This window comes from Oryx dammah, unplaced genomic scaffold (genome assembly GCF_014754425.2).
Source record: "Oryx dammah isolate SB20612 unplaced genomic scaffold, SCBI_Odam_1.1 HiC_scaffold_28, whole genome shotgun sequence".
Lineage (NCBI taxonomy): Eukaryota > Metazoa > Chordata > Mammalia > Artiodactyla > Bovidae > Oryx > Oryx dammah.
Window position 1 is genome coordinate 78092054 of NW_024070212.1, and position 19138 is coordinate 78111191.

General features: G+C 42.4%; 1 protein-coding gene, 1 non-coding gene and 1 pseudogene across 2 annotated transcripts in view; 2 read left to right on the plus strand and 1 right to left on the minus strand.

The window, feature by feature from the left end:
- The window catches only part of AK4 (adenylate kinase 4), a 92881-nt gene that overhangs the window by 58913 nt on the left and 14830 nt on the right, over positions 1-19138 (minus strand). The gene's annotated exons all lie outside the window — the stretch shown is intronic.
- LOC120857036 lies at positions 14480-15261 on the plus strand (annotated as a pseudogene).
- On the plus strand, positions 17407-17479 carry TRNAE-UUC. The gene has a single exon. It is a non-coding gene; the product is annotated as a tRNA-Glu (tRNA).

Here is a 19138-nt window from a genome sequence, read left to right on the forward strand (position 1 = left end):
TAGAGTACATTCTCCTGGAAGGGTGAAGCAAATCCCTAACAAAAGGGACAGGAACATACATTTCTGTCATATATGCATGCATGCTAAGTCACTTCAGTCATGTCTGACTCTTTGAGTCCCTATGGACTGTAGCCTGCCAGTTCCTCTGTCCATGGGATTCTCCAGGCAAGAATACTGAAGTTGGTTGCCATGCCCTCCTCCAAGGGATCTTCCTGACCCAGGGATCGAACCCATGCCTCTTACGTCTCCTGCATTAGGCAGGCAGGTTCCTTACCACTAGAGGCACCTGGGAAGTGTATGTGTGTGTGTCTGTGAGTGTGTAGTATATATATGCATTAATGGTGATAGTATGCCTTGTGGGAAATACATGTCTTCAACTAAATAAAAACTTACAGCAACTCTTTCTGTGCAGCTGCTTCCTACCAAGCTCTTAAGCACCCTGCAACCCTATACCTCCAAACTCTCCACATGGCCCCTTCTCTCCTCTGATTCATGTCTACACAACTCTCAGAGAGGCTTTCCAAAAAAAAAAAAGAAAACATAGTTGGCACAAGTTGCTTCCTCCTCCAACACTAAGAATGCACTCCCTGGCCTACAGGATAATGTGGAAACTCCTCAGGATGGTAACCAAAATCTTTCTGATCCACCTGGAACTATTCCTCAAACTTGACCTCCCACACAAATCCTTCCCTCAAGGTCTCTTCCCTCGAGCGGTCCACAGACTCGGGGGGAAAGGGTGAGACAGGAGAGAAAGACAGCACTGGCAGACACGTGCCTGAGACACACAGGGACACACAGTGGTCACCGCCCTCTGACCTTAGGTCCCAGAACACTTGCCTCCCTAGAACTGGGCTTTCAAGAGCTGACAGAGGTTGCCTGGAAGAATCACCTTCCAAGGACTTCATGGACCAGCCACCTCACAGCCATGTATTTACTACTCCCTTCAAAGGAGTAATCCTCTCTCCTGTACTCCACCAGCACCTGGGCTGAAGCTAGTACATGATGTGTCTTCAGACATTAGAAAAAAAGATACTGCCTTTGGAAGATGCCCATTTCTCAAAGGTGACTTAGCTGTAAGCCAGGGAACAGAGCTCGGTGGACAGAAGCCAAGCTGGACTGCAAGCCCACCCCCAACACTCCCCAGCCAAGTACCCCCCACTCCCTATGCAGTTTCACAGCCTGCACCACTATATCCGGTTGCACATCCACCTGCACGTCATTCATTGTGTTCAATGGCGGCTGTTCAGAAATCCCCCACACCAGATTATAATCCCCTTGAGGCCACACATTATGGGATTCCCAGGGAGCTCAGTAGTAAACAATCTGCCTGGCAGTGCAGGAGACGCAGGTTCAGTCCTTGGGTTGGGAAGATACCCTGGAGAAGGAAATGGTATTCTCACCTCCAGTATTCTCACCTGGAAAAATGTCATGGGCAGAGGAGCTTAGCAGGTTACAGTCCACGGGATCTCAGAGTCGGACACAATTTAGGGACTTAACAACAGCAAGAGGCACTCTACTTGAGATCAAGAGCTACCCTGTCTTTAAAATCTCCATCCTTCCACCGCTAAGGTCCTACATATTAGATGAACTTTATTATCACTACACACACAATATCTTATATCATATTGTTCAGCAGTCCTGATAAAGTCAACACTTTAAGGCAATTAAGGCTTAGAAAGACCTTCTTAATCACAGTAAGAATTATGTAGAGAAATATTTCCTTTAAATATTATCTTTTCTAATTCTTTGGCAAGCCTTGAATAATTGAGTAAAATAAATTACTGGATTAATAAGCAAACCATTATAAACGGACACAGTGTAGTTTGTTAATGGGTCTCACGACGATTGCTTCAGTCTATTCAGGCTGGTGCAGAAAGATAGTCACCACAGGTTGTCTTTGGATCCCAAACTGGAGCTCTTCACAAGAAAGGATCTGTTCCTGCAAGTGGATGCCTGCCCCTCCCGAAGCCACCTGACATTCTCCAACACCCACAAGAGGTGCATGAGTCACCTCTTAAAGATTCTAAGAGTGCAACTCCAAAATATTGTCTAACAGAATAAGCGGAGAGTTTAGTGTTAAGGAAACAACTTATCATTTCCAAACTAACATGCAGGTGCTTGCTTGGAAGTCATCCCAAGTCAGAGTTTGTACTAGGCTCCGCTGTCAAAAACCTGCTGCCTCTCTGAGCTATCTCCTCTTCTGGGTGTCTATGTGTCACAAGTTAGGTTTTACCCAATGGTTTCCTGATAAATCACAAGATATTAGGACTTGTAAACGAAGACTAAATAAGACCAGAGGAAATTCCCTGGTGGTTTGGTGGTTAGGACTCCACACTTTGATTGCTGAGGCCTCAGGTTCAATCCCTGGTCAGGGAACTAAGATTGCACAAGCAACACAGCAAGGTTAAAAAAAAAAAAAAACACACACACACACGGTACCAGAGATAAATATATAACCTATTTAATGTAAAACAATGTAAAATTTTGAAACTATAAAGACTTTATTCAATCTACTCTTTGTTCCTTTGGACATCATCAGACTAAGCTCCCCCTGGGATCAAATCACTGACCACATCTCTCCTAACTTCACACAAGGCACTCCTGTCTTCAAAACCTTTCCTCTGCCATTTAGTCTCAGGATAAAATGTTTAGCTCATCATGAGGTCATTACTGGGGCTTCCCCGGTGGCTCAGCAATAAAAATCTGCCTACAAAGTGGAAGCCACAGGAGACATGGGTTCAGTCCCTGGGTTGGGAAGATCTCCTGGAGAGGGCATGGCAACCCACTCCAGTATTCTTGCCTGAAGAATCTCATGGACAGAGGAACCTGGCAGGCTGCAACTTAGCACAGCACGAGGTCATTATTATTATTGGTGTTTTAACCAAAAGAAATTGTGTTGAAAATCATTTGAATAAATATTTGAAAATTACTTGTGATTTATATGATCAATCGCTACTCCAAAGGTTAAAAGGAGGTTAATAGCAAAAAAATTATTTCTTCTTTTTAGATTTGAACCCAAATATAAAGTACAAATGTTTCTCTTTACCACTAATTCTGAGATTAAAATGAAAGAATTTATAGTGTGATTTCTTTTTTTCTATTGAGCTCTAACTCATAACATTAGTTTCTGGTCTACAACATAATGATTTGATATTCGTATATATTGAGAAATGATTGCCACAATAATCCCAGTTAACATCTGTCAACATACATAGTCACAAACTTTTTTCTTATGAAGAGAATATTTAAGATCTATTCTCATTAGTATGTACACACATAAATATTTCTATATTCAAAATAGGAAAGAAGGGACCTCCCTGGTAGTCCAGTGGTTAAGACTCTGTGTTCTCAGTGCTGGGGGCATGGGTTCAATCCGTGGTTGGTAACTAAAATTCCACATGCTGCAAACCATGACCCAAAAAAAAGAAGATAAAACAGAAATCCAATAAACAAATGAATTACTTTTGAGGGGGGAAAAATATCTATTCTCTTGGCAATTTTCAAATACATAATAAAATATTATTAAATATAACCACCACACTATATGTACATCCCGAAACCCCCAGCTCTGGCAATCACCAATCTATTCTCTGTATCTATGAGCTCAAGGTTTTTTTGTTTTGTTTGTTTCTTAGATTCCACATTTAAATGAGATCATTCAGTTGATTTATTACTAATATCTATATTTTTAATCAAGGGACAATATATCCTTTTAAAAACACAGAACTGGCTTCATAATGAAGCAAAGAGCCAACATGATACAATGAATTACCACAAGAGTGGGAATCTGGAGTCTTGACTCTTTTAAGTTTGCCTCCAAGTCACTGCTCATGGCCTGAACACATCAATGTCCTTCACTGATTGCAGCCCCAAGTTTTCTCATTTGTGTGAGGGAGGTGAACTCTTCTTCCTCTGTAATCTCAGAGGCAGAATTTCAATTTTGTATACCTCAGTTCAGCTCATTCACTCAGTCGTGTCCAACTCTTTGCAACCCCAAGGACTGCAGCACGCGAGGCTTCCCTGTCCATCACCAACTCCTGGAGCTTGCTCAAACTCATGTCCATCGAGTCAGTGATGCCATTCAACCATCTCATCATCTATCGTCCCCTTCTCCTCCTGCCTTCAATCTTTCCCATCATCAGGGTCTTTTCCCCTTAGTCAGTTCTTCACATCAGGTGGCCAAAGTATTGGAGCTTCAGCGTCAGTCCTTCCAGTGAATGTTCAGAGTTGATTTCCCTTAGGATTGATTGGATTGATCTCCTTGCAGTCCAAGGAACTCTCAAGAGTCTTCTCCAACACCACAGTTCAAAAGCATCAGTTCTTCTGCACTCAGCTTTCTTTCTCTATGGTCCAACTCTCACATGCACATACATGACTACTGGAAAAACCGTAGCTTTGACTAGATGGACCTCTGTCCACAAAGTAATGTCTCTGCTTTATAATATGCTGTCTAGGTTGATCATAGCTTTTCTTCCAAGGAGCAAGTATCTTAATTTCATGGCTGCAATCACCATCTGCAGTGATTTTGGAGTCCAAAAAAATAAAGTCTGACACTGTTTCCCTTGTTTTCCCATCTAAGTGATGGGACTGGATGCCACCACCTTCGTTTTTTAAGCCAGCTTTTTCACTCTCCTCTTTCACTTTTATCAAGAGGCTCTTTAGTTCCTCTTCGCTTTCTGCCATAAAGGTGGTGTCATCTGCATATCTGAGGTTGATATTTCGTCCAGCAATCTTGATTCCAGCTTGTGCTTCACACAACCCAGCATTTCGCATGATGTACTCTGCATATAAGTTAAACAAGAATGGCGACAATATACAGCCTTTACGTACTCCTTTCCCAATTTGGAAGCAGTCCATTGTTCCATGTAAGGTTCTAACTATTGCGTCTTGACCTGCATACAGATTTCTCAGGAGACAGGTAAGGTGGTCTGGTATTCTCATCTCTTTCAGAATTTTCCAGTTTGTTGTGATCCACACAATCAAGGGCTTTAGCGTAGTCAATGAATCAGAATTAGATGTTTTTCTGGAACTCTCTTGCTTTTCTATGATCCAATGGATGTTGTCAATTTGATCTCTGGTTCCTCTGCCTTTTCTAAATCCATTTTGAACATCTGGTAGTTCTGGGTTCGTGTACTGTTGAGGCCTGGCTTAGAAAATTTTGAGCATTACTTGGCTAGCATGTGAGATGAGTACAGGTATAAGTATTCCTGGCTTTTGACCTGGGCTTTCAGGCTGCTTAGCACATCTGAAACCACAGCAGGATCCTTTCACCCACCTAGACTCTACTTCTAAAGTGAGGACAGGTGAGATGAAGGAGAGTCTCCCTGCCTTCATGCACCGCTAAGGTGTTGACCACTATACCCATTCTAGACATGACAAATGGGGTCTGGACCAGAACTCAGGCCTGACCCATGTGCCTGGGAATAAGGGCAAATTCTTTGTTTGGCCTCTTTTCTTTTTACCTCTCTAGCCAGACTGGATATTTACATTCACTTAGTCTAATTTTGTACCCTAGGTCCAGAAATGTGTTGGCAGTGGGTGTGTTTTCTATAATAGTCAAGATAAAAATATGCATGGACAAAAGCCACGACTTTGGGTAGGGGAGGGGCTTGCATTACTGAGAAAGAAGGTGATCGAATGTCTAAGCACAAAGAATATCTTTAAGCTTTCTCATCCCATCAGCAGATTAATTATGTGACCCCCCACACACACACGGATTCAAAGAAGAAAACTGCACAGTGACTTCATTTTAAGACTTTTAAATAAATCATGAAAGGAAAAAGATACTGTAAATTTCATTAAGCCAAAAAAATTTTGGAATATTTTCTTGGCCCAGAATAGGAACACATGCATTTATAGACGCACCATGAACATCTGGTGAAGGACCACATGCCGCCTTACATAAGCAGCAGGAGAAAAAGCAGACTGGGATGAAGGCAACAGAATCTGGGCAAGGGAACAAATGGGAAAAGGCAAGTAATCTGTAAGGTTTGCCAAAATCAAGGCTAAGTTTTAGACCCACAGTGTTCAGCCATCTCTTCAAGCTCAAGTGCCGCAAGTCTGCCTTGGCATCCATGATACAGACACTTCCAGCCCCAAGGAGCAGGATCATACTTTATATCTCACAAGCTCTCTAGATTTTCTCTGCCTCCCTTGTGACCTGACCACAACCCAACTATTAGCTCCATGCAGAGGACAGAGGGGATTTTCACTTTTAAAGCAAGATAAAAGGAATTCCTTCCCATTGCAGAAGGCTTGGATATGGATCTGGCTGTGCCAGGCACCTTGTCAGCTGCCTCTCTGTGCAGGATCTTGGCTGCAGATCTGCATAAGGGAAGCTGCTGTTTCCTCCAGAGCCATCTGCTCAAACAGGATGGATTGCTACTGCTGCCCACGGTGGGGGTGGGGGGGAAGGGTCCTCTCTCTCTCCCTCATCTCCCTCCCTCTGCCATAGCTTTCTGGCAATACTCTGATGGAGAACTACTCCAAGAACACTGAAGACGTACACGTTCACCAGCCTCCCAGGGCTGGTAGCAGACAGTCCTGCAAACAAAGGAAAAGAAAAGGAGGGAAACAGCTGATGGTACCTCTTTTTTCCTCTAGGGCTCCCAGTGGGGTATACGGTCCACTGAGAAGGCTGACATGCCATCATCCTTTAACACCAGCAAGGACAACAATAATAATAATGCCAGAGGACAACCATATAAAAAACAGTACAGAAGTTCTGCAAAAAATCAAAAATAGAATCACCTGGGGCTTCCCTGGGTGGTCCAGTGGTATAGAATCCATCTGCTAATGCAGGGAACACAGGTTCGAAACCTGGTCTGGGAAGATTCTACATGCCACAGAGCAGCTAATTCCATGCTCCACAACAAGAGAGGCCAACACAAGGAGAGGCCCATACACCGCAACTATAGAGTAGCGCCCACTTTCCCAACTAGAGAAGGCCAGTGCTCAGCAATGAAGACTCAGTACAGCCAAAAATAAATAAATAAAATTAAAAAAAAAAAAAGAATTACCATATGATCCAGCAATTCCACTCAGGGTATTTATCCAAAGAAAATGAAAACACCAACTTGAAAAGATTTATGTAGTTTTTTGTACACTATGGGACTTCCCAGTGGGCTTGATGGTAAACAATCTGCCTGCCAATGCAAGAAACACAAGATACGCAGGTTTGATCCCTGGGTTGAGAAGATCCCCTGGAGAAGGAAATAGCAACCCACTCCCAGTATTCTTGCCTGAAAAATGCCATGAACAGAGAAGGCTGTCAGGCTACAGTCCATTGGGTTGCAAAAAATGTAGGAGATGACTCAGCCACTAGACAACAACAATGTTCACTGCAGTTCAGTAGCCAAGATATGGAAACAACCTAAACGTCCATCAGTAGATGAATGGATAAAGAAAATGTGAGTGATACACACACACACACACACAGAATACTACTAAGCCATTGAAAAGAATGAAATATTGGGACTTCCCTGGCAGTCCAGTGGCCAAGACATCATGCTACCAATTCAGGGGACCCGGGTTCAATCCCTGGTCAGGGACCTAGATCCTGTATGCTCCAACTAAGGGTTCACATGCTGCAACTAAAGATCCTGCATGCTACAAAGAAGACAGAAGATCCCTGCTGCAACTAAAACTTGCTGCAGCCAGATAAATAAATTTTTTTTTTCAAATAAACTAAGTCTAATCTTAAAAAAAAGAGTGATTAGAAAATGGTCAGAACTGTAGATGGTGAAGTGCTGTGTACCCACTAAGCAGGTGATGGAAATCTAAAAGTGAAAGTCACTCAGTCGTGTCTGACTCTTTGCAACTCCATGAACTATACAGCCCATGGAATTCTCTAGGCCAGAATGCTGGAGTGGGTAGCCTTTCCTTTCTCCAGCGGATCTTCCCATCCCAGGGATTGAACCGGGGTCTCCTGTATTGCAGGTGGATTCTTTACCAACTGAGCTATCAAGGACACAGGATGGGAACCTGAGTCTTCCGAATTCAGCAGATAATGCCAGAGTACTGGTCAATTGCCACAGACTGTTCCCCAGTGTCACCCATCACCCTGACTGTGACAGCGTGTCACAGTCACTCCCAGGTCACCCATCACAATGACTCAACGCTAACGACCAGGATTTGTGGTTTGCAAATCTGTTTAGAACTCAGTCTGAACTTGCCCAGAAGCAGAAGTAATCAAGAGAAGAAAGCATTGGATATCATCCTCTGACTCTGGAAGTCTTACCTCACTAATTTGAAAACGAGCTGATAAATTACCCAACAGGGAACATTAAACTTTGCACATTAAAGCAAGGGATGGCTTTCAGGCTAAGATAATTATTCCCAGAGTTGCCTCTATTTCAAGAAGAGCTCCTGGATATCTGAGGATGTCCCCCTTATAAATCAAAGTACCACTAGTATACTAGTAATTTCAACCTCTACACTTATTCTACACTCAAGTCTCTACATCTTTTCCTGCTAGATATGCATATACATGAAATTTGAATGCTCCACCAGATATACAATTTTACACTCAATTTTAAACTTTCACACTTTTTCCACCTGCTAAATGAAAGAAGGAAAACAAAGCAGACATGTTTAGTTTAGCAGCTGCCACAGCTGTTCTCTAAAAACTGGTACAAAGAAGGTGACATACACTCAAGACAAGAATTTCCCGTTCTTTTTTTTCTTTTTTTAACACTAACCCAAAAAACACCTGGAGTCTCTATAAATGATCAAATTCATGCAGTAGATCCACCTTGCCATGGCAAGGCAGCATTGTCTGGCAACAGTCAACAAAATGAAGCTATGTTTTTAATTCATTCTACTATACTTTGGACACCCCATGCGAAGAGTTGACTCATTGGAAAAGACTCTGATGCTGGGAGGGATTGGGGGCAGGAGGAGAAGGGGACGACAGAGGATGAGATGGCTGGATGGCATCACGGACTCGATGGACGTGAGTCTGAGTGAACCACGGGAGATTGGTGATGGACAGGGAGGCCTGGCATGCTGCGATTCATGGAGTCGCAAAGAGTCGAACACGACTGAGCGACTGAACTGAACTATAACACCTGGATTCCACCTTTTTAGAATCTAAAACAAAATGATAAAACCTGCAGGTAAATTTAAACCTAATGAAAGCCAATGACAACTGCTATGGTGATTACTAGTTTATTTAGCTTTACATATTTTATGCAAAGCAACAACATCCCATTTCTGTGACTTTTCTGAGGGGGAGGTACACGAGGTCTTCATTGCTGTGCACGGGCTTTCTCTAGTTGCAGCAGGTGGCACTACTCCTCAGGCTTCTCACTTCACTGGCTTCTCTTGTTGCAGAGCATGGGCTCAAGGGCACTTGGGCACAGTAGTTGAGGCATGCGGAATCTTCCCAGATCAGGGAGCAAACCTATGTCCCCTACATAGGCGGGCAGATTCTTAACCACTGGACCACCTTTTAAGAAGGACTATGTCTCTTACTTTGTCCAGAAAGCAATACTGGATGAATCTGTAGAAGAAAGGAATGAAGGAAAGGGGGAACGACCACTGCAACAGAGCAGTGCCCTAACAACCTGCCTTGCCTGTGAAACACCTGGACTTTCAAGAAGAAAGCTTTAAAACATTGGATTCTGTAGCTTTTTTTTTTTTTTTTTGCCTTTCACTGGTCATTAACTATGAAAAGGATTTCCAAGACATGCTTATAATCAGGTCTGTATAACTAAAGGCAAACTGAAGAAGAACCAGAATTAAAGAAAGATTCTATGATCATAATTTAACTTCTAGAAACACCACTTCCTAATCCCCAGTGTGGCCTGGCTTCTGTCACTTAGAAGATCTCTTGCCAACTAACAGTAGTTCCAGCTCCGGCTCAGCCACCATCTGTGTCCATCTTTCACAATCCCTACCATTGAGGAGAAGCAATGTTGCAGTGCTATTTGGTTTGGCTAGATTCCTCTAGACATAAGCTCAGTACATGCATTTTTAATTCTCTGGCTGTGAACTTTAGCAGTATTTGAAACACGACATTTCAAAACCTCAAGCTGACCTTGATGAGATTTGGACTGGCACTCTGAGATAACCTAACAGAAACATCTATGCTGGGGAAAGAAATCCTTACATGAGGCTTCTAGAACGCATTTCCTTCTCAAGACTAACCTCCTGTGATAACTACAAACAACACACAACACATCTGTCTGCAACCGGCGTGAGATTAGTGAGGCACTCACTTTGGGCCAAAAATTGGAGAGGATATAAAAGAAAACAAGCTCTAGTAACCAAGACAAATAATATTTTAAAATATTATCCAATGTTTTAAAATATCAAAATTAAGGCCACGGATTTAAAAGATATTCACAACTTAAAAGTTAAGAGAATTTTTAGTATTTCAAGTCTAGCAGACAGCATCTCAAGTAACCCTGGAGAACCACTAAGGAGGTGAGGGGAGGAGCCAGGTAGAGTTTTACAAGAAAGGGCAGGTAGTTTGAACATCAAATGATTATCATTGATTAAAGAAATTAAAGATATCCCAAGTTAAGGAATTTTGCACTTTTCTATGTATAGAAAAATACAAAAGTCCTGGCTCACTGAAATCATTCCTTTGATATGAAGGAATCTATCTGGGGCCTGTATCCTGTGTCTTCACATCCTGAGTTTCTTCAGGGCTCAACATAGGGAACGGCTACAGTCTGATGGCTGCTAGAAGGCAGGTATTCTTTTCTTCCTGAGTTCCACAGGGCTCACCAGCTCACTACCCGTGGTGTCTGCAATTGCTGAGGACTATGACATCCTTTGTTTACTGATATGGCAGGAAATATTTCATTTCTCAAGGCAAAAAAAATCCATGATGAAAAATTATGAAAATTTTAAATAAAGACAGGATCCAATCCTGCACTTGTACAACTCACTCACTTCACCCCAATCTCAGTCCTTTCAGATTTGGTCTCTATTTAAAACTTTGGTATTTTGGCACTTGCCTGGTAGCTCAATGGTGAAGAATTTGCCTGCCAACACAGGGGTCACAGGTTCAGTCCCTGATCCAGGAGGATCCCATGTGACAAGGAGCAACTGGGCCCATGCAACACAACTATTGAGCCTGTGCTCCAGAGCCTGGAAGCCACAACTCCACGTGCCGAAACTACTGAAGGCCACGAGCCCTACAGCCCACGCTCCACGACAAGAGAAGCCACTGCGATGAGAAGCCTGAGCACCACAGCTGGAGAGTAGCCCCCTGCTCGCTGCAACTAAAGAAAGCCCACATGCAGCAATGAAGACCCAGCATTATATTTTATTTTAATAAATAAAAATAAATCTTTAAAACAATAATTTTTAAAATGTTGAGTTTTGGCTTATTTTACTCCATTAAAATATTTATCTTGATGACTGATTTTTTTGGCAGCCCTTTAAATTTTTTACTTAAGGAGGGTGCCTTGCTCGCTCTTTTAAACTTAGCCTCAGCCCTGCCAAAACATATTAACTTATTTCACACAAGGAAACTTGATGAGGCAGCTCTATCATGACTCTCGTTTATAAATGAATAAACACAAAAAGGTTAGCCATTGATGCTTTGCCCAAATTCCTACAGTTCATGGCCAAGTCAGACTCCAAACCCAGCTATGTGGGTCATAGCACAAACTCTTATTAAAGGCAACTCTCAGAGCTTTGCATCACTAAAGTACCTGGCATGGGTGAAACTGATCAGGATCCTGTGGGGCCCCGCTGGACACAAAGTGTTTCTGAGTCCCCTATTTCTTTTATTTATTTATTTGGTTAGTTGTAGCACACAGGATCTTTGATCTCCATTGCATCCTGTGGGATCTTTAGTTGCAGCATGTGGGATCTAGTTCCCTGACCAGGGATCAAACCTGGGCACCCGGCATTGGGAGCCCAGAGTCTTAGCCACTAAACCACCAGTGAAAGTCACTGAGTCATGTCCAACTCTTTCTGACCCCATGAACTATACAGTCCATGGAATTCTCCAGGCCAGAATACTGGAGTGGGTAGTCTTTCCCTTTTCCAGGGATCTTACCAACCCAGGGACTGAACCCAGGTCTCCTGCATTGCAGGCAGATTCTTTACCAGCTGAGCCACAAGGGAAGCCCAGTGAAGTCACCTCCATTTCTTATTTACAGGATAAAGGCTTCAGCCTCCTTCCTAAATCTTCCCAGAGATCTAAAGAGCAAATTCAAACAGCTACCAATCAGGGAAATAAGGGATGCAGAAACAAAGGAGGAACAAACAAGAAACTTAGTACAGTGATTAAAGCAGCATCCTGGTTCCTCCTCAAGGGAATACATTAAGAGTATGTTTGAGTTCTTCTGTAGGAACTAAGGCTCCACCCAGGTGGGGGGTGGTAATTTTGGAGAACCACTCTGTTACCTCACCACCAATAAATCAGAAGAAAAGTCACACATCCTGTAGCCCTCACCCAAATTTTATCTATAGAAACTCTTCCGCAAAAGCCATCAGGGAGTTCATGGGGTTTTGAGCACAAGCCACTGTGCTTGCTTGACCCTGCAATAAAACTTTGCTCCAAGCTCAGATTTTTCAATTGATTTGGCCTCATCTCTCCTTTGGTAACCTAAGTCACTACAGTCCTGGGTTTCATAAAATAATATGTGGGAAACAATCCAAATAAGCTATAATTAATGACAATCTGGGTAAATTCGGTCATGAGTTTTTCATTGCTGATCTGTGTCCTACAATATTTAGGCTGATTAATTCCATCCGGAATTTCTCCTGGAATCTTTATAATTTGTCCCTAATTCTCAGAGGGAACCAAGAAAGCAAGATCTCTGAACGCTCACTCAAGGACAGCACTACAGAGCTGAATCATCTGGAGTAGCTGGTGTCTGAACTTCGGTCTTCACACTAATCTTCAAATACTGTCAGCTTTATGAGGCTACATGAGCTACACTGCATTGCAGGACAATGTTCAGAAATACTCCCAAATAATGTATTCACTTAGGAAGTAGAACATAGAAGTAAATCCACTCTAACTGTAAGCAGATAGGGTAGAGGTCCCTGGAGAAAGAGAACCAGGAATGGCTTTCTTGACATGAGAGAACTCATTTTGGCCTAAGACATTTTGTGATCTAACCCTGATCAGGATGCTTGCCCTTGAACAGGTCTCAATAATAATGATCTTAAGGGAACAAATGAATGCTGGAATAGAGAAAAGGCAGTCAAACAACAGTTCAGTGATAAAGTAAGAGTCCTAGTTACTCCCCCCAAAGGATACACATAATAATATATCTTTGAGTTCTGTAGGAACTAAGATCCCAACCCAGATGGAAGAGAGGATAAGGATGCTGCCCTCCAGACTTCAATCAACCAAGACTTAGATTGTTGACCTTTGCCCCAATTCTAGGCTGAACTCTCCTGGCTCAAGCCCCTTCATGAATATGCATGTAGCCTTAGCTTAAACTTCGCTGATTTTGCTGTTTGGGTATGCTGCCTTGAGAAAGATCACAAAGTACTTGCTGCAAGTAAGAATAAGTCCTTCATTCTACCGTACTTTGGCTTGGTTGTGTCTATTGGCTCAAGATCCACCAAGAGGTGAACCTGGCTTTCTGGTAACTTAGGTGCAATGATCCTGCCACATTTAGCTAGCTGTCAGGAGGGATGGCCACTGCAGATTAAAAGGGCCATAGTGAAATCAGGCTGCAAAAGAACCTAGAAATGATATCATGGGAAGAATGGCTGGGGAAACAAAGGCTATTTTTCTTGGGGGGAAAAAAAAGACAACTTAAGTCAGAGAAGTGGTGCCTAGCAACTATTTTCAATTATCTGAAGAGCTAGTGGATTTAATTTACGTGACAACAAAAGACTGAAGTTGGATAAGTGGATGACAGTTTCAAGGAGTTGGCTTTCATCTCAGTATGGGAGGGGGGCGGGAAATCTTCCAACAATTAGACCTGTCCAGCAATGAAAGAGCCTGCCTCCAGAGGAGGCAAGTTGGCTGTCAGTTGCGTAGAAAGGATCTAACACAGAATGGCCACTTGGACAGAAGGACTTAAAATCCCTTCCAATTCTAAGATGTTAAGAAATGGAACAAATAATTAAACAACACAGTCATTGTTATGCATAGTGTTTCGCTGCTATGAATGCTAGAAAACTGAAACAAAACTGAGTTCAATGAAAAGGTTTTGCACTTTCATCTTATTCCAAGCTGCATTCTTGATTTTTTTAAAAAGCTAAGCCAATGAAGTAATGCAAGTTGAAAGTCAATCTCCGTCTTTGAAAAATTAAATTATGTCCTGAGATGCTATTTATAGTTACCATTTAAGAAAGCTGGGAAACTACTCATACATGCAATCAATATTTTATAGCTCTCCTACAAACTACATTGCCTATTTTTACCAAGACCTATAGGGGTCATGTAGAAGGAAAATACAGAAGCAGCTGTGTTAAAATTTAGGAAAACCAAGCAAAGCAAAAGTTGAATTTCAGTAATGTCAGCTACTCTGTTTATTAAAAGACCTTGAGAAAATCTAACCTATCAGATAAAGAGGTAAAGTTAAGAAAACTCCCTTTCCTTTCACTGCTGTGGCCACAGTCATGAGTATGCTCAGGCTGCAGAAGAGGCTTGCCTCCAGGGTCCCCCTGCTGTGGCAAAAAGGCCTGGTTGGACCCCAAGGAGACTAATGAAATTGCCAAGGCCAATTCCCATCAGCAGATCCGGAAGCCAATCAAAGATGGGCTGATCACCTGGAAGCCTGTGACTTCTTGGACTCAATGGTGGAAAAACACCTTGGCTCACTGGAAGGGCAGGCATATGGGCATAGATAAGTGAAAGGGTACTGCCAATGCTCGAATGCTCGAAAAGGTAACCTGGAAGCAGAGGATGAGAACTGCACTGGCTGCTCAGAAGATACCATGAATCTAGGAAGACTGACCACCACGTGTATCACAGCCTGTACCTGGAGGTGAAGGGTAACGCGTTCAAAAACAAGTGGATTATATCCACAAGCTGGATATAATATATATATATTCCATGGATATATATATATTCCATGGATATATATCCACAAGCTGAAGGCAGACAAGGCCCGCAAGAAGCTTCTGGCAGACCAGGCTAAGGCCTGCAGGTCTAAGACTGAGGAAGCCCTCAAGCACCGTGAAGAGCAGCTTCAGGCCAAGAAGGAGGAAATCATCAAGATTCTATCCAAGGAGGAAGCGACCAAGAAATAAAGTTCTCCCCCTCTCTCTGTACATAATAGCCTCAGCAATTGCATAAATCACACATTCAATAAAAACAAACCTTATTCTTTTTAAAAAAAAAAAAAAAGAAAGAAAACTGTCCTTTTAATGATGACACAATTTTTAAAAAGCAATTTCCCCTGCGTTCCAAAAGAGGCACACATGTAAGTAGCTTTGTTTGGATAAGAGTGGAAACAAGGGGTTTCCCTGATGGTCCAGGGGTTAAGAATCTGCCCTTGTAATGCAAGGGACGTGGGTTTGATCCCTGGTCCAGGAACTAAGATCTAGCACATCTCAGAGAAACTAAGCCTGTGGGCCATAACTACTTTAGTCCAAGAGCTCAGGAGCCCCTGTCACACAATTAGACACCACAACAAAAGCTTCTGAGTACCGCAACAAAGACCCAACTCAACCAAATAAATAAATTAAAAAAAAAAAAAAAAAAAAACAGAAATAAGACAAATTCAAAGGAAAATAGGACAACGCAGTTAAAACAATGAGCAAATGCTTATAACCTCTGCAGAACAGAGAATGGTTGAGTGGTGAACATACACACACACCCCCCCCCCCAACATATCCCCCAAACACCACTGGATTATGTCACTGATTCCATTCAAAGCAGCACATTCACTGAGGAAGATTTTAAATGAAATGAAAATATATAACTCCAGAGAGGAGAACAAACCAGAGACTCCTCTTACTTGCCAGGTATTTGACATAAATAACCTCCTCTGACCCTCCCCAAAGCCTTGTGAAACAGGAGGAAATAGCCCTTACAAGGGAGGAAATCAAGTTCATTAACTCTTCCCAAATTTACAAAGTCAATAAGACGTTGAGCCTGAGGTATGTGTGACTCCAAAGCTCAACGGTATTTCCACTATGCTATGGGGCCAGCTTCAGTGCCAGCCACTTGCTATGCCAAACCCACAAGGGTTCTTGTCAACTGGAACTTCCCACAGGTATGGACTGCACCCCTCTGTTAGATGGGACCCCACTGTCCCTGACAATCGCTGAAGTTTCACACTTCAAAGGGCTGCAATTGGATCTGCCCTTGCCCACCATTCCCATACAATCACATCTAATGTCACCATTTCAACTTCTCCCGAACACTTTCCACTATTTCTAAACTGCTTCTAAACTTCCCACTATGATCTAAACCGTGGTGACACTACCCTAGCTGTACTTCCTTCCCACCAGTCCACCGGTCACAGTCACACCACTAAAGGAATTTGAGGAAGGCACTCCCCATAGTTTTCCTATTTACAAACTCCATCTGGGATTACACAGACAGCCCCTCTCCCACCCCCGCCAGGAACATTTCCAGCCTATTGCCTATAATCCCCAACTCTAGGTTTTAATCAAAATAACCTTAATTTTAATCACCTACTCCCAGACACGATCCTTCAAAAACACCCTTCTCAGGACCTCCCTGGATGTCTAGTGGTTAAGACTCTGCACTTCCAATGGAGGGGATATGGGTTCAATTCCCCGTCAGGGAACTAAGATCCCACATGCTGCATGGTGTGACGAAAAAACTAAAAAGTTTAACAAAACACCCTGCTCCCATTTTTCCACCTGCCAGTACCTAACCCATCTGTAAAGGCCCAGCTCTAATGCCATCTCTCCCATAGCTTTCAGTTACTCTGTCATCCCAAAGTATAACAAACAACTATTACACACTGCCTGTGTTAGATACTGGTGATAAAAAAAAATGAACTCCCTCCACTGTTCTTATAATAAAATTTTCATGCCTTTTTATAGTATTCAGTATAACCTCCCTGATAAAACAATTAATTGGCTGTATGTTTTACCTTGTGAATTTCTTAAAGGTGGAGACCATTTTTTTAATTCCTAATAACAAGATGCCATTGGAATATCTTGATTTAACAAGTGCTTACTGAAGTTTAAAGTCTAACCATTTGTCTGTGGATACTGTAACAACCTCTTAAATGACCTTGGAAGTTTCACTCTAGAACCATCCAATCCAGTTTACAAACAGCCTGAATGACCTATTACAAATGTGAATCAAACTGTCAATCTCCTATTTAAAAACAATGGCTTCACCTTAGATTAGGTGATGGTATCTTAGCCACATCACTAAAAACATAAACAGTAAAAGAAGAAAAAAAAAAAAACAGATAAATTGGACTTCATCAAAATTAAAAACTTTCCATAGACACCATGAAGAGAGTAAAAAGACAATTCACAGGGAATTCCCTAGTGGTCCAGTGGTTAGAACTTGGCACTTTCACTGTCAAGGGCCCAGGTTCAATCCCTGGTTGGGGAACTAAAGTCCCACAAGCCATAGAACATGGTCAAAAAAATATAAACAAACAAAAAGACAATTCACAGAGTGGGAGACAATATATGCAAATCATATATCTAATAAGGGACTTATATCCAAAATATATAAAGAATTCAACAATGAAGGACAAATGAGCCAATCTTAAAAACAGGCAAAGGGTTTAAATAGACATTTCTCTCCAAAGAAAACATACAAATGGTCAAAAGGACATGGGAAAAAAATGTTCAACATCATTAGTTCAACATCCTTCAGTTCAGTTCAGTTCAGTCGCTCAGTCATGTCCGACTCTTTGCGACCCCATAAACCACAGCACACCAGGCCTCCCTGTCCATCACCAACTCCCAGAGTTCACCCAAACTCATGTGTATCAAGTCGGTGATGCCATTTAGCCATCTCATCCTCTGTCGTCCCCTTCTCCTCCTGCCCCCAATCCCTCCCAGCATCAGGGTCTTTTCCAATGAGTCAACTCTTCGCATGAGGTGGCCAAAGTATTGGAGTTTCAGCCTCAGCATCAGTCCTTCCAACGAACACACAGGACTGGTCTCCTTTAGGATGGACTGGTTGGATCTCCTTGCAGTCCAAGGGACTCGCAAGAGTCTTCTCCAACACCACAGTTCAAAAGCATCAATTCTTTGGCGCTCAGCTTTCTTCACAGTCCAACTCTCACATCCATACATGACTACTGGAAAAACCATAGCCTTGACTAGACAGACCTTTGTTGGCCAAATAATGTCTCTGCTTTTTAATATGCTATCTAGGTTGGTTATAACTTTCCTTCCAAGGAGTAAGCGTCTTTTAATTTCATGGCTGCAGTCACCATCTGCAGTGATTTTGGAGCCCAAAAAAATAAAGTCTGACACTGTTTCACTGTTTCCCCATCTATTTCCCACGAAGTGATGGGACCAGATTCCATGATCTTCGTTTTCTAAATGTTAAGCTTTAAGCCAACTTTTTCACTTTTTCACTCCTCTTTCACTTTCATCAAGAGGCTTTTGAGTTCCTCTTCACTTTCTGCCATAAGGGTGGTGTCATCTGCATAGCTGAGGTTATTGATATTTCTCCTGGCAATCTTGATTCCAGCTTGTGCTTCTTCCAGCCCAGCATTTCTCATGATGTACTCTGCGTATAAGCTAAATAAGCAGGGTGACAATACACAGCCTTGACGTACTCCTTTTCCTATTTGGAACCAGTCTGTTGTTCCAAGTCCAGTTCTAACTGTTGCTTCCTGCCCTGCACATAGGTTTCTCAAGAGGCAGGTCAGGTGGTCTGGTATTCCCATCTCTTTCAGAATTTTCCAGTTTCTTGTGATCCACCCAGTCAAAGGCTTTGGCATAGTCAATAAAGCAGAAATAGATGTTTTTCTGGAACTCTCTTGCTTTTTCCATGATCCAGCAAATGTTGGCAATTTGATCTCTGGTTCCTCTGCCTTTTCTAAAACCAACTTGAACATCTGGAAGTTCACGGTTCACGTATTGCTGAAGCCTGTCTTGGAGAATTTTGAGCATTACTTTACTAGCGTGTGAGATGAGTGCAATTGTGCGGTAGTTCGAGCATTCTTTGGCATTGCCTTTCTTTAGGGAAATGCCATTCAAAACCACAATGAGATACCACTTCACACCCACTGGGGAGGCTAAAAGAAAA